The sequence below is a fragment of the Ursus maritimus genome, unplaced genomic scaffold (assembly GCF_017311325.1).
Source record: "Ursus maritimus isolate PB19 unplaced genomic scaffold, ASM1731132v1 scaffold_35, whole genome shotgun sequence".
Lineage (NCBI taxonomy): Eukaryota > Metazoa > Chordata > Mammalia > Carnivora > Ursidae > Ursus > Ursus maritimus.
In genome coordinates this window covers 1,884,533-1,898,768 of record NW_024426119.1, presented here as the reverse complement: position 1 = coordinate 1,898,768, position 14,236 = coordinate 1,884,533, and the positions used below count along the sequence as shown (strand labels likewise).

At 40.4% G+C, this 14,236-nt stretch overlaps 2 long non-coding RNA genes across 3 annotated transcripts; both read right to left on the bottom strand.

Annotated features, from left to right (window-relative positions):
• Window positions 1–801: 801 nt before the first annotated feature.
• Window positions 802–2,670, bottom strand: LOC121100233. The gene is made up of 2 exons (XR_005831989.1): window positions 2,631–2,670; window positions 802–978 (listed from the first exon to the last, which is right to left on the bottom strand). It is a non-coding gene; the product is annotated as an uncharacterized LOC121100233 (long non-coding RNA).
• Window positions 2,671–2,707: 37 nt separating this feature from the next.
• Window positions 2,708–14,119, bottom strand: LOC103673495. Of its 2 annotated transcripts, none has more exons than XR_005831916.1 (4): window positions 13,925–14,119; window positions 4,651–4,752; window positions 3,994–4,082; window positions 2,708–2,743 (listed from the first exon to the last, which is right to left on the bottom strand). It is a non-coding gene; the product is annotated as an uncharacterized LOC103673495 (long non-coding RNA). The 2 variants fall into 2 exon arrangements; XR_571420.2 differs by lacking the exon at window positions 2,708–2,743 and adding an exon at window positions 3,224–3,475 and having other exon boundaries at window positions 13,925–14,117.
• Between the last annotated feature and the right edge of the window lie 117 nt (window positions 14,120–14,236).

The window sequence follows — 14,236 nt, the reverse complement described above, 5'->3', positions numbered from 1 at the left end:
TTGGGGTACCGTGCCTATCTACAAGAAATCTCTTTCAGCTGGAATCAGAAGACCAAGCAATCGTTTCCCAGGATGATTTGCTGAGGGAGAAAAGGAGTCAAATGTCAGTGGCTCCGTGTCAGACTCACGCCAAAAAAAACCCCACAAAGAAGCAAGCAAGCAAATAAAAAGCAAGATTTCGCACATTGTTACAGGTCTTTGCACCACACAGGCCATCAGCCTGGAAACACTCTGCTGCCTCACATCAATGCCTCCATATTCTTTCAAAGAGTTTCTAAAGGATTTCAGCTTTTGTGATTTCTCCCCTTAAGCCTACTCTTTAAAGGAATTCACTGTTATGTAGTGCCATCTGCATAAATACATGTGGGCCTGGGGAGGCGATCTCACAGTATAATAGAGCGGCTCCCCTCCATTTCCTGCTTCTGCACAGAGCAAAGAAGGACATTTCCCCTTCTTCCAAGTAAACTTGCTGACAGGCAGAGCTAGATTCAAAATGAAATTTGAAAAGAGCAGCTGTAAAGAGAGTAGTTCCTAAGTGTTCTTACCACACACACACACACACACACACACGTAATTATGTGAGGTGATAGAAGTGTTAACTAACCTTCGTGTTGGTAAACATTCTACAGATAGACATGCATCAAATCATCACAGTCTTCACACCTTACACAATGTCAATGATGTCTCAATAAAGCTGGACAAATAAAGAAGCAGCTCGAATGAGGAAATGGTCAGCAAGCAACGGCAGCTCAAAGAAAAATACAATCTTTATATGAAATAACAGGAATCCGGGGAAGTGGCCTCCTAGATGCTATTTTTATTTTCAGCTTTTCAGGTTAACACAGATTGAGTTAATGATGTTTTTCTATAGCTCCCAGGCAATTCAGAAATGGCAGGGCTCAGACTAGCGGAGAAGCACTTCCTGCAGATTTGGAAGGGATGAGAAGCCAGGCCTGGCGTTCGAGCTACGTCCCCAAGCTGCAGATATAGAGGAAAGGAGTATTATATCAGGGATTTTCTCTTGCACCCTAGGCACGTGGCAATTTTCACAGGTCCCCTCCTTGTCAGTTTCGCCAGTTTGAATCAACTGCTTCAATTTCGGCGGCTAACTGGCTTTTTTTTAAATTGAAGTAATCCCAGAGGTTCAATGATGGAAAATGAGCCACATTAGAGTAGGGAACATTTAAGAATCCTGAATTCCATTGTACCCCTGGTGTTTATGTTTTCCATGGGAGAGATAAAAAATGTATAGGTTCAGAAAAAGGAAATTTCTGAAACCCTAAAGGGAATGTGTGAGATGTTTCCTGCTGTTAAAGGATCATTAAAGACCAAAACCTGTGCTCAAAGGGAGGTCCACTTTTTGGATGACTGGTGACTGCTCTTTGTGGGTTTCATGTCAACCTTTTTAAGTTAATGAAGCTCGGCAGAGACGTTTGGGAGTTCCTGCTTTACCTTCTTCTTTAGAAACATTGTCTCAACATACGCTAAGCTGTCAGGGAAATATGTATTTTCTCAACATTACTTAGTTATTCTAGAACCTGACTCATGAATGCGTCATGAGCTTCAACAAGTGGGGTGTGTGTCTGTGCGAGCGTGCATGCTCACGGGCATGTGTGTATATTTTCTTGTGCACCCTTTGGTCAGCTAAGCTTTCTAGGTAATTGTCTGCATTGGGTCATAGCATTCAGGCTATAAGCTCCAAGAGAACTACTGCCAGGTCTGTTAATGTTGAACTCTATCACTATGTGGTACTCAAAACTCAAGCATAATGGAGATGGTGAAAGGGTAGAGCACCTTTCCTGAGAAAGGAAATGGAATTTTTTGGTTATTCATACCATATTATAATCCGTCCAAGCCAATTCACATTGTCATGTGTTGTTATTATATTCAAATATTATGCTATTTGTATTATAGAATTTTTTGCGAAGAAAAGCATTCAAGGTAAATAATATAAATACATTCAGCCTGATATGACCTATTAAAAGCAGAAGTCATAAATGTTTAGTCTTCCTATCAAGCCCTTGGCCTCCAGACAGCATCTATTCCATGTCAAGTATATTGTGTATTGTGCTTTTACTGATTTTTTTTATTGTGGCAAGAACACACAACATAAAATTTACCATGTTAACTATTTTTAAGTGTACAGATTAGCAGTGTTAAGTATATTTGCACTGATCTCCAGAACCTTTTCATCTTGCAGAACTGAAACTCTATATCCATTAAACAGCTCCCCCTTTTCTCTTTTTCTTAACTCCTGGTAATCACCATTCTTCTTTCTCTTTCTTTCTTTCTTTCTTTCTTTCTTTCTTTCTTTCTTTCTTTCTTTCTTTCTTCTTTTTCTTTCTCTCTCTCTCTTCCTTCCTTCCTTCCTTCCTTCCTTCTTTAAGATTTTATTTATTTATCAGAGAGAGAGAGAAAGAGAGCACAAGCAGGGGGAGTGGCAGGCAGAGGTGTGGGACTCAATCCCAGGACACTGGGATCATGACCTGAGCTGAAGGTAGATGCTTAACCAACTGAGTCACGCAGGTGCCCCTCTTCTTTCTGTTTCTAAGAATTTGACTACTTTACATGTATCATATGAGTGGAATAATACCATATTTATTGTTTTGTTTTTGGCTTCTTCCACTTACCATAATGTCCTCAAATTTCATCCATGTTGTAGCATGACAGGATTTCCTTCCTTTGTTGAAGGCTGGATAATATTCCATTGTATGGATAGGTCATGTTTTCTTTATTCATTCATCTGTTGATGGACATTTGCATTGCTTTCACTCCTTGACTATGTGAACAGTGCTGCTATGAATACGGCCTGTGCAGATATCTCTTCGAGACCCTGCTTTCAATCTTTTTGGGTATGTACCCAGAAGTGGGATTGCTGGTAGCTGTATTTTTAATTTTTTTAAAAAAAACACCATACTGTTTTCCATACTGGTTGAGCCTTTTCGAGGTCCCACAGGTAGTGCACGAGGGTTTCGATTTCTCCATATTCTCACCAACACTTGTTAGTTCCTGTTTTTCTGATAACTGTCCTAATGGGTGTGAATCTTATTGATTTTTCTTTTTTTTTTTTAAGATTTTATTTATTTATTTACTTGGTGGGGGGGAGGGCAGAGAGAGAGAGAGAGAGAGAGAGAGATCCCAAGCAGACTCTGTGCTGAGTGCAGAGCTTGATGTGGGGATCAATCCCATGACGCTGAGATAATGACCTGAGCCAAAATCAAGACTCAGATACTCAACCGACTGAGCCACCCAGGCACCCCAAATCTTACTGATTTTTAACTAACAGGCTAGACAACTTCTATTAGGGTCTGTTTCCCTGTCCTCTAATGTTCACTCTTGAAATAATTTATGTTTGTTCATTCATTCACTCAGTCTTTGTTTAGCCCCTACACTGTGCTAGGGATAAGGGGACATAAGGACTTTTTGAAAAAACTTGCATGCCATTAGAGAGCTAACAGTTTCATCAAGGACAGACCTGTAAATACACAATCAATATATTATATTTACATCACATACGAGAATGACAAGTATCAAAATACATTCAGGTAAAATGTGACAGAGCACTAAGGAGGGAGTACTTAAGTACTGTCTGGGGAGAGAAGCCCAAGGAGGTGATGGTTGAGCTGATTCTTCAAGCATGAAGCTCTTAAAGCAGAGAAGGAGAACGGGGAGGCCCAGGGGTTTGCATGTGTGAAGGTACAAAGGGATGGAAGAACATTCAAGCTTAGGAAACCACAGGATGTTTCTCATGGAGTTGGTCAGGTCATAGGATGTGCAGTGGAGTGTGACAAAGGCACAAAGGAGTGTGACAGAGCAAATAGTAGAGTTGATGCTAACATGTAGTTAAGAGCAAAATATGAAGGATTGGTATGCCATGTTCTAGAAGAAGGTGTTAATTCCATGATCAGGGAAGTGAGATGGGTGGGTGGGAGGAGAGGTGGAAATCACAAGACTGATGGCAAGGAGGACAAGAAGATATAGAGAGATACTTACAGTGGTAACTGGAAATCAGCCTGGAGCTCCAGAGTGAGGTCTGAGCCGGAACACCCAAGATTTGGAAGTCACCACAGAGGGGAAGTCACCTACGGGAGGGGATGACATCATTCAGCAGACCACACAGCATAGGAGGAGAAGACTGAGGATAAAACTCAGGGAAGCCCGGCATTTACAGGATGAAAGAGACATGCAAAAAGGTCAGGAGAGCCAAGACTGAAAATTGCTCAACGTCTTTCTCCATTATTAAAACAACAACATAAATACAAATCCTGCCATCTAAATTTCTAATCCTATCTTAGTCATTGAACTCCAATGAAATCTTTTGTAAAAAATCACCAAAAACAATAGATGGATGCCCCTAGGTATTGCTCCTTATGATTTCCCAGTAAAACAGGAATCCTGAGTTCGTCCATGACAGGGTTGCTAAGCGACCATGTCACCATCTAACATTATCTACCAAAATGGCCTGACACACAAAATAACCTTACTCTAAGTGCAAACGTAACTCCCTACTTCATTTTGTTCTCCCCTTCTCCCCCATAAATTTGGTGGTCTTTATGAAAGGGAGAATTTGCCATCAAGTGCAAGGGATAATTGTTTCCTTAACAGTGAAATTCATTTTAAGGCATTTAGCCCACAATGCAAAAATAGTACCTATGTGCATTCCAGAACAGAAGCCGGGGAAATGCTTGAGTTGTTAAAGTGATTTCATTTAGAAACATTCCCATCCATTGTACATTTGCATTGCATCTGTTGCTAGAGAAAAATAGAAAAGATTTGCCTTAAAGAATTATTGATAGAATTTAACTGTGAACATTTTTTATGAGCTTCAAGGGACTATTTTCTTGAGCACAGAGCACAAGAGGGTGATAGAGAAATACAATATTTATTATTTATGTTTATATTTATTATTAAAATTCTTGATGATAATGTGCTTTGTGTAACATTCAGAGATTTATAACATTTAATGCTTACCAACTGCCATTTTCTTGGAGAATAGTATTTCTAGGATGGATTTTGATGACTGGGGAATGGAAAGGAAGTTAATATTGGTTAGGTACCCATTGGAGCCTGGGAGACACATACATATTCTCATTTACTTCCCAAACTGTGAAACCGTTATTATCCTTAGCCATTCAATACATCTACATTTATTAATTTAGGGAGAGAGAGAAACCAACTGGAGTCGCTCCCATGTGCATGTGTTAGACTCCAAACAGTGCCCTTTCATTTCTCCATATTTTCTGGTAGGGCATCCCTTCAACTCTGGACTAAGGGATCTTCACTACTTGAATCCTGCCATTACCCATCATTTCTTATAATTCACCAGGTACTGTCTAGTATAGAACTGTGTTCTTACTAAGCACTTTCCCCTACCTGGATTGCCTTTCTACTTCCCTTTTAATGCTCATATTCTTTCCTTATCTTTGAAGCCCAGCTAACGTTCCATTTTTTCATCCTTCCCCAGCAGTCCCAGAATTCCTTGATTGCCTGGTGTGCTGAGCTCTAAAACCCTCGCCAAGACCAGGAACAAATCCAGCCTACCTTAGCAAATGACAACACATTCTGGAACCATGGTGGAACCATGGATGATATATTAAGTCTTTCCGTCAACACTTGATGTGCTGGGACTGGAAAACATCATATATGAACAGAAGACCTTCAAACCTGCTAAACCAGGTAAATAACAATGTATACAGTCTATTCATTAAAACAAAGAGAATGGTGTGACTCCTAGATCCTATACAAAGCCAGTGAAGATGAAATTGATGAGTGGACATTTCATGGAGTGAACTCTAAAGCTGACAATTTCCTTCTCTGGCCTACCAGACTGGAACTCTCCGTGAGAGCACAAAACTCTGGTTACTGCTGTTAAATTAATTAAACAAGGAGACCCCTGGACTGAAGTGGCTCTCACGTCTCAGCAGCCTATGTAAGTAAACCAAAATCCAAGCCTGTAAATTCCTCAGGTTTACAAAATCAAAACCCAAGGACCACCAATTACAAAGAGCCAACTAGGCTTTAAGCCATAGCCAATCAACAATCTCCTTCTCTGTTTTCACCTTTTCTTTATTAAAAGTCTCTCCCTGAGCTCCTGTCCGTGGAGCACACCCAACCACTCCCAGTTTGGCATTGCAGGATTCCAATAGACTGTTGTTCAAATAAACTCTTACATTTTTTAAACACGTCTCAGTTTATCTTTTTTTTTTTTTTTAAGATTTTTTATTTATTTATTCGACAGAGATAGAGACAGCCAGCGAGAGAGGGAACACAAGCAGGGGGAGTGGGGGAGGAAGAAGCAGGCTCATAGCGGAGAAGCCTGATGTGGGGCTCGATCCCATAACGCCGGGATCACGCCCTGAGCCGAAGGCAGACCCTGCTAAGCCACCCAGGCGCCCCTCAGTTTATCTTTTAACACTGCTCGAGAGGAACTATGGAATGAATGAAAAGGAAGGAGAAACTTGGTGAATAATACCTTGGTTAGATATTGGGATCCTCATTTATTGGTGGTTGGCCTTCTGTTTCCTACAAGAGATATCTCATTGCAAAATAGACTCTCATCTGTCTCCCCAACTTGATCGCAGTGACCTCTTCAATATCTTTTTGTCTCTAATTCATGCCAGTGCAGGAATCCCTCACCAGGTATTTCAAGTTACTGACAATGACTGTGCAATCTATTCCCTCTAGGTAAGGATTCATAATTCTAATCCTCAAAGTCACCTTCTTTCAAGATATAGGGAAAGAGGTTTTGGAACATTAACCAGCGTTCATCCAGAGGTAACTGGCTTCTCAAAGGTTGTGTGTGTGCATGTACTTCTGGTGAATTCTGAGCTGGCATCAGATCGTGTTCCCACATCCACTCTTCATCTAAGTAGAGGCTGCGTATGTCTGAGATACAGTTTGTGCAAGTCATATATCCATCCACCAGGATATAGAGTTGTTTTAAAAAATGCATCTCACTAGGGGCGCCTGGGTGGCGCAGTCGTTAAGCGTCTGCCTTCGGCTCAGGGCATGATCCCAGCGTTCCGGGATGGAGCTCCACATCGGGCTCCTCCGCTGGGAGCCTGCTTCTTCCTCTCCCACTCCCCCTGCTTGTGTTCCCTCTCTTGCTGGCTGTCTCTGTCAAATAAATAAATAAAATCTTAAAAAAAAAATTTTTTTAAGAAAAAAATAAAAAATGCATCTCACTAGAATTTCCTTCTAAATGAATACTCAAAAATCGGCATGCAAAATTAAGAAAAAGTTTAATTTGAGTATAGTACAATTGATTTCACCATAGTTTCAAGAGACTTGGAAAGTAAAACTTCATACTTGGCAAACTTGGCCATAAAAATGCACTAAAATGGTCCCTTCTTCTCATCTCTTACACCTTCCAGTCAAAAAGGTCAATGCCTTTATGACCTACAGATCTGTTTGTTTGCCTCCATTATGGACTGAGATGTTCATAAAATTTAATGTGTTCACATGGATCCACTGGCTAATATAAAGGCATGGATTTGCCAACTTTTCGACCCTCTTTATGCACAGAAATTTACCTAAACTGAAAGGTGTTTTGTGTTCCTTTACTCCCCTCTGCTGGTAAATTCTAATATAGCACTTTTTAAAAGATTGATAGAAACACTTTTTAATATAGGAGAAAATGCTGTTGAAAATCACATACACAAAAAAGGATTTACTCTTTTCCTAGAAGGCAATTATTTCAGTTTGCAATATTAGACCTTATTTTCTGCAACAAATCTGGTCTATATAATTTGGTCTATGTAATAGGTTTCTAGTGTCCAGATATTTTTTTCCCACTTATATTTGATGAATGGTCAAGAGAATGGAGCCACGTGGATAGGGAAGAGTGAATTTGGCCACAAAAAATGAACTCATTCACAAATTAAACCAGCACCACGCCACACCTTCTTTATATTGGTTCATTTACATTACAAAGCTTTCTTACATACACATGTCCCTTGTCTTACAACGGTACCATGAAATAGGTATGTACATTCTAAAATATAGAACTTACTCTTCCTAAAAAGCAAAAAGGATCACTGAAGACAGCCTCAGATAAAATTTTGAAATAGATTCATGTATTTGATACCTCCAACTGTTCCCTTTTCGCCATTTCCTCTATAAAGCCCTCTGTCTCCTCTCCAGGTGACCCATGGTCTGATGCTATCAAGATTGCCCTTTAGAAAATAAAGTATCTGGGGGCACCTGGGTGGCTCAGTCAATTAAGTATCCAACTCTTGATTTTGGCTCAGGTCATGATCTCAGGGTCGTGAGGCTGAGCCCCCCTTGGGCTCTATGTGGAGCGTGGCGCCTGCTTAAGATTCTCTCTCACTCCCCCTCTCCCTATGCCCCTCCCCGCTCCTTCTCTAAAAAAAAAAAAAAAAGGAAAGAAAATAAAGTATCTGAAAGATTTATTCACAGGAAGTGTCTCATCTCTTTGGATAATTCGCATTTTAAAAGAAAACCAGAACTAAAGTAACCAGCCACTCACTAGAAATTACAGAGATCAGTGAAAGAGACCTGTTTAGAAAGAAAGGTTTTCAGTTGCCACTCAAAAGGTGGTGGCTTTTGAATCACGGCTGCTCCCAAGGTTGCCAGTGTCCCCCACAGGGAAGTTGTCGCTATCAGTTGTGTGTGTGTGTGTGTGTGTTACACTGGGCATGGATTTTGGAACCAGGCAGATCCAGATTGGAATCTCAGCTCTGCCAATTAACAGCTTAGGGTCTTGTACAATTTTCTTAACCTCTCTCAGCCTCAGCTTTCTCATCTGTAAGATAGGGCTAATACCTACCTCCCTAGGGCTGCTGTGAGGATTAATGTCTGGCGTGTTGTGTATAATAAATGCTGGTTCCCTCTGCCTCTTCCCTTGATGTGCCTCTCACATGGCAGAATAATCCATGCGTTTCAAAAGGTTACACACTAACACCTGATAACTTCGGTGATAGGGTTGTGCAGCTCAATTAGCTCTTTCCTAGGTAATTTTTCATAGAAAACATTTCCTAGAAGTATTTCCAAATCAGACCCCGCTCGCTGCTTCATCCAGAATTCCTTCCGGTAGTAAGGAATTTCACATCTCTTCTGGATGTGAAATACCCATGTAGCTTCATGTTTCTCTCTGTCCACTCTTCCTGGGCTGTGAAGCCACTCTCTTTAGTTAACAAGCACTTCTGCTTGGTGTGGTGCACAGGGATAGAATCTGTGGAGAGCTGTCCCCGCTGCATGGCCGATGGAAGGACATGTCATGCATTTGAGCCAGTCAACAGCATGGACCCGGGGGGTCGGGTGCCCAATATCCTTGAGAAACCATCAGCACTCCCTTCACCATCGGCCTGGTCTCAAATGTGTGACGATGTCTCACCAGCTGGTTCTATTACCACCCATCTTGCTTTCTCTCCTTTCTCTTCAGGGAAGGCTCCAAAGCAATAACCACTCCCCAAAACATCAAGTTCCATACAGAATTCTGTGCACACAGAAGGCAGTTCCAAGAATTTCAGGCTGCTGGCAGGGGTTAAGTGAATCCACCCGTTTTAATTTCGGCCATAAAAATGTACTGAGGTAGTTCATTCTTTTCATCCATAAATTCTAACCAAAAGTCTAGGCATTAGGATTTTAATGCCTCATGTATTCTGTGCATTATAGTGATGATATACTTTACCGCCATGACCTTTTCAATAGTTTGTACTTTGCTTGACTGAGCCAGGAGCTCTCCTCTGTTTACAGCATTATTGACCTCCTTAAGAGGTGCACAAGATAAATAGAAAAATACACTAAACTCTTCAAGGGAAACTTGCCAGGGTGGGATCTGGGAGGATCTCACACCAGCCCTGTGAATCTAGCAGGGAAATGGGAAGGCGATCCTTTTCTCTTATAGTAAGCATTTGGAAGTGAAGTTCAGCAGAGAGAGCCTCTGTTCTGAGAAGCAGGGGGAGGAAGAATCACATCTGAAAGATGCTGGAGAAGAGTTCCACACACAGTGTAAAGACTTTCTCTTACCTTTTAGCATTTCATCCAGCTGTCAGAATTCCCTGAGGGCTGAGACTTTTTTTTTTTAATTTTTTAAATTTGTTTTGAGAGAGAGAGAGAGAGAGCACAATCAGGGGGGAGGGACAGAGGGAGAAGCAGACTCCCCGCTGAGCCCAATGCAGGACTTGATCCCAGGACCCTGGGATCATGACCCAAGCCGAAGGCAGAGGCTTAACTGACGGAGCCACCCAAGGACCCCAATCTTTGGTGGTTCCTAGACACAACACTTCAATCTCTTTCTCTACCATCACATGGCATTCTCACCTCCCATGGCTGTGTCTCCTCTTCTTAGGAGGACACTACTTAGGTTGAATTAAGGATCCACACTATTCTAGTACGGTCTCATCTTAACTAAGTACATATGACAATAAGGTCACGTTTTGAGAAGCTGAGGGTTGGGACCTCAATATATCTTTTGTGGGGACAGAATTCAACATCATATAATATACTCATTATTAAAAAATTCAGATGATAATAGCAGAAAAGCACGAAGAAGGATGCAAAAGTCACTGCAATGATACCACTGAGAAATAATCACCGTTACTATCTTTCCATTTTTCTTTGCATACACACGTATAAAGAACAACAGTCATATTATATATACTATTTTGTGACTTGCTTTTTCTCAAATTATATCCTGAATATCTTCTAAATCAGTAAATATATATGACCCAGGTAACTGGTACACAATAATTTATCTAATCAAGTCTATACTGTGATGGAAAGCACTATAAACTGCCCATTATTTAGCTTCGTAAAAGACAAAAACTTCCTAAGGCTTTATATACTTAACAGTTTTTATTTAGTCATTTTAGTTTATCTATCATTATCCTTTTCCATCTTATTTTTCCTATAGCTCAAAAAAAATAAAAAAGCATTCCTATTTCTTGCTCCAGAACACTTGTATGGTCTTAGAAGGCTATTATTCTATGTTTGACATATTTTGTCAATCACTTCAGAGTTGGGCTATGAGCAGTCAGGGGCTAACACTCTTGCAATTGGGGGAGCAAGGACCTCAGCTCTAGAGGGGATCTAGGTGAAGCACCACAGTGCCCATCATTCTGGTAAGTGCTCCAGTGACCTGAGGAAATCATTATATTATTTTCCACCTAGGTCAAGTCCAAATTTAAGACAGATGTTTCCTCAAATGGTTCTGTTTTATTAATAAATGAGTCACGTGCCTGTGCAGTGTGCCAGGCCTCAGAGGCAGTGATTTCAGGGACAATCATTTTGGCTTTACAGAGAAGAGCTCTGGATCTGATTTGAGAAGCTACACCAGTCACCTTTTTCGAAGCAAGGATTCGGAAGAAGTTTCAGGGAGGCAGGTTAAGAGAATTTTACAGAAAAGAGGTCTAAGTGAGGTACTAGATAAAGAAAGTGGCATGTGCCAATATGGTGACACTAACTAAAAGCAAAGTCTAATGTTTCACTAAAGATGATATCCCTTGACCCAGTCAATGTACAGATTTTCCTCAACTTAAATGAGGTTACATCACAATAAACTCATAAGTTGAAAACATTAAGTCAAAAATACATTTAATACACCTAACCCACCAAACACCATAGCTTAGCCTAGCCCACCTTAAACATGCTCAGAGCACTTACGGTAGCCTACAGTGGGGCAAAATCATCAAACATAAAGCCTATTTTACAATAAAGTGTTGAATATCTCATGTAATTTATTGAATATTGTACCAAAAGTGAAAAACAGAATGGTTGTAGAAGTCCAGAATGGTAGTAAGCGTATGGGTTGCTTCCTCTCATCATGGCATGGCTGACTGGGAGCTGCAGCTGGCTGCCACTGCCCAGCATCATGAGAGAATATCTCACAGCATATTGCTAGCCCCAGGAAAGATCAAAATTCTAAATTCGAAGAATGATTTCTATCAAATGCATATGCCTTTCATAAAATAAAAAAATTTAAGTTGAACAATCATTAAGTTGGGGACCATCTGTACTCTATGGGGCTTTCAGTAGTAGTGTTTTGCTACTTTTGGAGGCAGGTGTGGGAGTTTGCTGAAGTGAGATAAAACAAAAATTTATATGGTTGGATAGCCATATGGAAAAAGAGAAAATTCTATTCTTTATTCTACACTGGCTAAATCCCAAATGGATCAGAGATACGAATTTTTTTAAAAAAAGAAAGAAAACCATACCAGTACTAAAAAATGAGTGAAATCCTTTATAACCTGAGAGTGGGGTAAACATTTTTACCTACGACTCAGAATCTAGAGCATTAAGGGAAGAGATTGATTACAATTTAAACAAACAAAAATGCAAAGCAAAAAGTCCAATAAAGGCATTAAAAGAGTTCAACGTATTTCACATTGGGCTAATATGTAAAATGTTTCTAAAATTTTTTAGAGATCATCCGATAGAAAATAGGCCTTGTTTTCCTTCTACTGGTTACCATTTTTATTAGATTTTGGTTTACCCATTATGTATACTTTGAAAAAACAAACAAGTGTCCACTTGTGTATTTCTAACCCCGCCCGCCCCCCCCAAAGTAGCATACCTACACCTTCTTTTGGGCCTTGGCTTCCTCCACTTCATTTCATAGCTGTGTATCTCCCACATTCCTTAAGACTCATCATACTTCACTGTATGCATGTGTCATTTGAAAAGATGCTTCACCTCACTTATAAAAAGATAAATGCAAAACTGTAATGAGATACCATTTGCCACCTATCAAATTACCAAAAGTCCACTCTGTTGGAGAGGCTATGGGGAAACAGGAACTCTCATACATTGCAAGTGTGAATACAAAATCACACAACTTCTATGAAGGTGAATTTGGCAACATAAAACAATATAACATTTTCTTTCACAAGGCAATCCCATTTGTAGGACTCTACGCCAATGAGCCATTAGCAGAAGCATAGTGTATATTCACGGGGAACTTTTTGTAATAGCAGAAGACTGGAAATATCCCATTATCTACCCATAGAGGCCTGGTTGAATAAACATCTACACATAACCAAAGAGAAGAATTATGTCCAGTTCATTTAAAACATGGTACTTTGTTAGTACATCCCTCATGGGACACAACATGAAGACAAAAAGAAACACACAGACTTAAACTTCACTCAGCAGTCTTATTTAGCAATATTGTTATCGTTGTTTTATATGTATGTGTGTATATATGTATACATGGATAAGGCAAATAAGTAATTATGTTAATATCATTAAGAAACAATAATTTCATCTTAAAAGGAAGAAGACAAAAGAAACAAAATAAAAGGCAGTTAATGTTCAAGAGCAGGGGCAGGTCTTTAAGAAAAGGAAATCTGAGACATCTAAAATCCAAAACAATGTGAAGTTTGGGGGAGGGAGGAGGCGAAAGACAACATAAGCAATTTTTAATAGTTATATCTGAAGCAAAAAGAAACGAGTAGGAGTGGGTTCACTTTAGCTTCTGATGCACTGGCTCCTGTTAAAATCGATGGCTTTTCTGCAGTGCTTTTGTCTCCTGAATGCTGGTCCCCCTCCACCATCCCACTTTCACTTTTTACCAATTTCTACTGATTCTTCATGACCCTCCGCGCATCAAGGATCTTTTTTATACTGTATCATATAATAGTATTCCCCGCTTTACTATGCTTCTCTCCGTTGATAATTATACCCCCATTAATATAATTGTTTAATATTCTCCTCCCCTAAACTGTCTGGTTTTGCTCTTCATCCTACACCATATTGCATAGCAGGCGCTCAATGAATAGTCGTTACAATACAGCAAAATGCTTCACTTCCATTTTGTTCCCGTTTCTTCAGAGAACCTTCTTTAGACTCGGACAGGTAGAATACCTACGGACTGAACTCCAAACGGGGCAAAATGATTCTAAGAAAACGTTCCCTACTTAAATTTGTTCATTTGGCAAATACTGCTAGGCGAAAGGGCTCCAACCGTGGATAAGGCAGGTGACGTTCTGTCGCTCCTCTCACCGAGTTCACGGGGGCGCGAGGCGGAGTGACGTAAATGTTCGCTCTATGGCCTGTATTTAAATTGAGTCCAAGTCTCCTGCAAATGAGCGTTTGCGAACCCTGACTCAGGTTGTCTCACCTCGGGTTCCGTAGAACCGGTTTCCCCGTTAGGGGGCCTTCCGCCTCAGCCAAGTGCTGAAAAAAATGAGAATGGGGTGTCTATTACATTTCCCCGAAGGTATCGTCCCAGTCGCAGGCCAGGTGTATTAAAATACGCTCTGAGAAGTATTTTCCT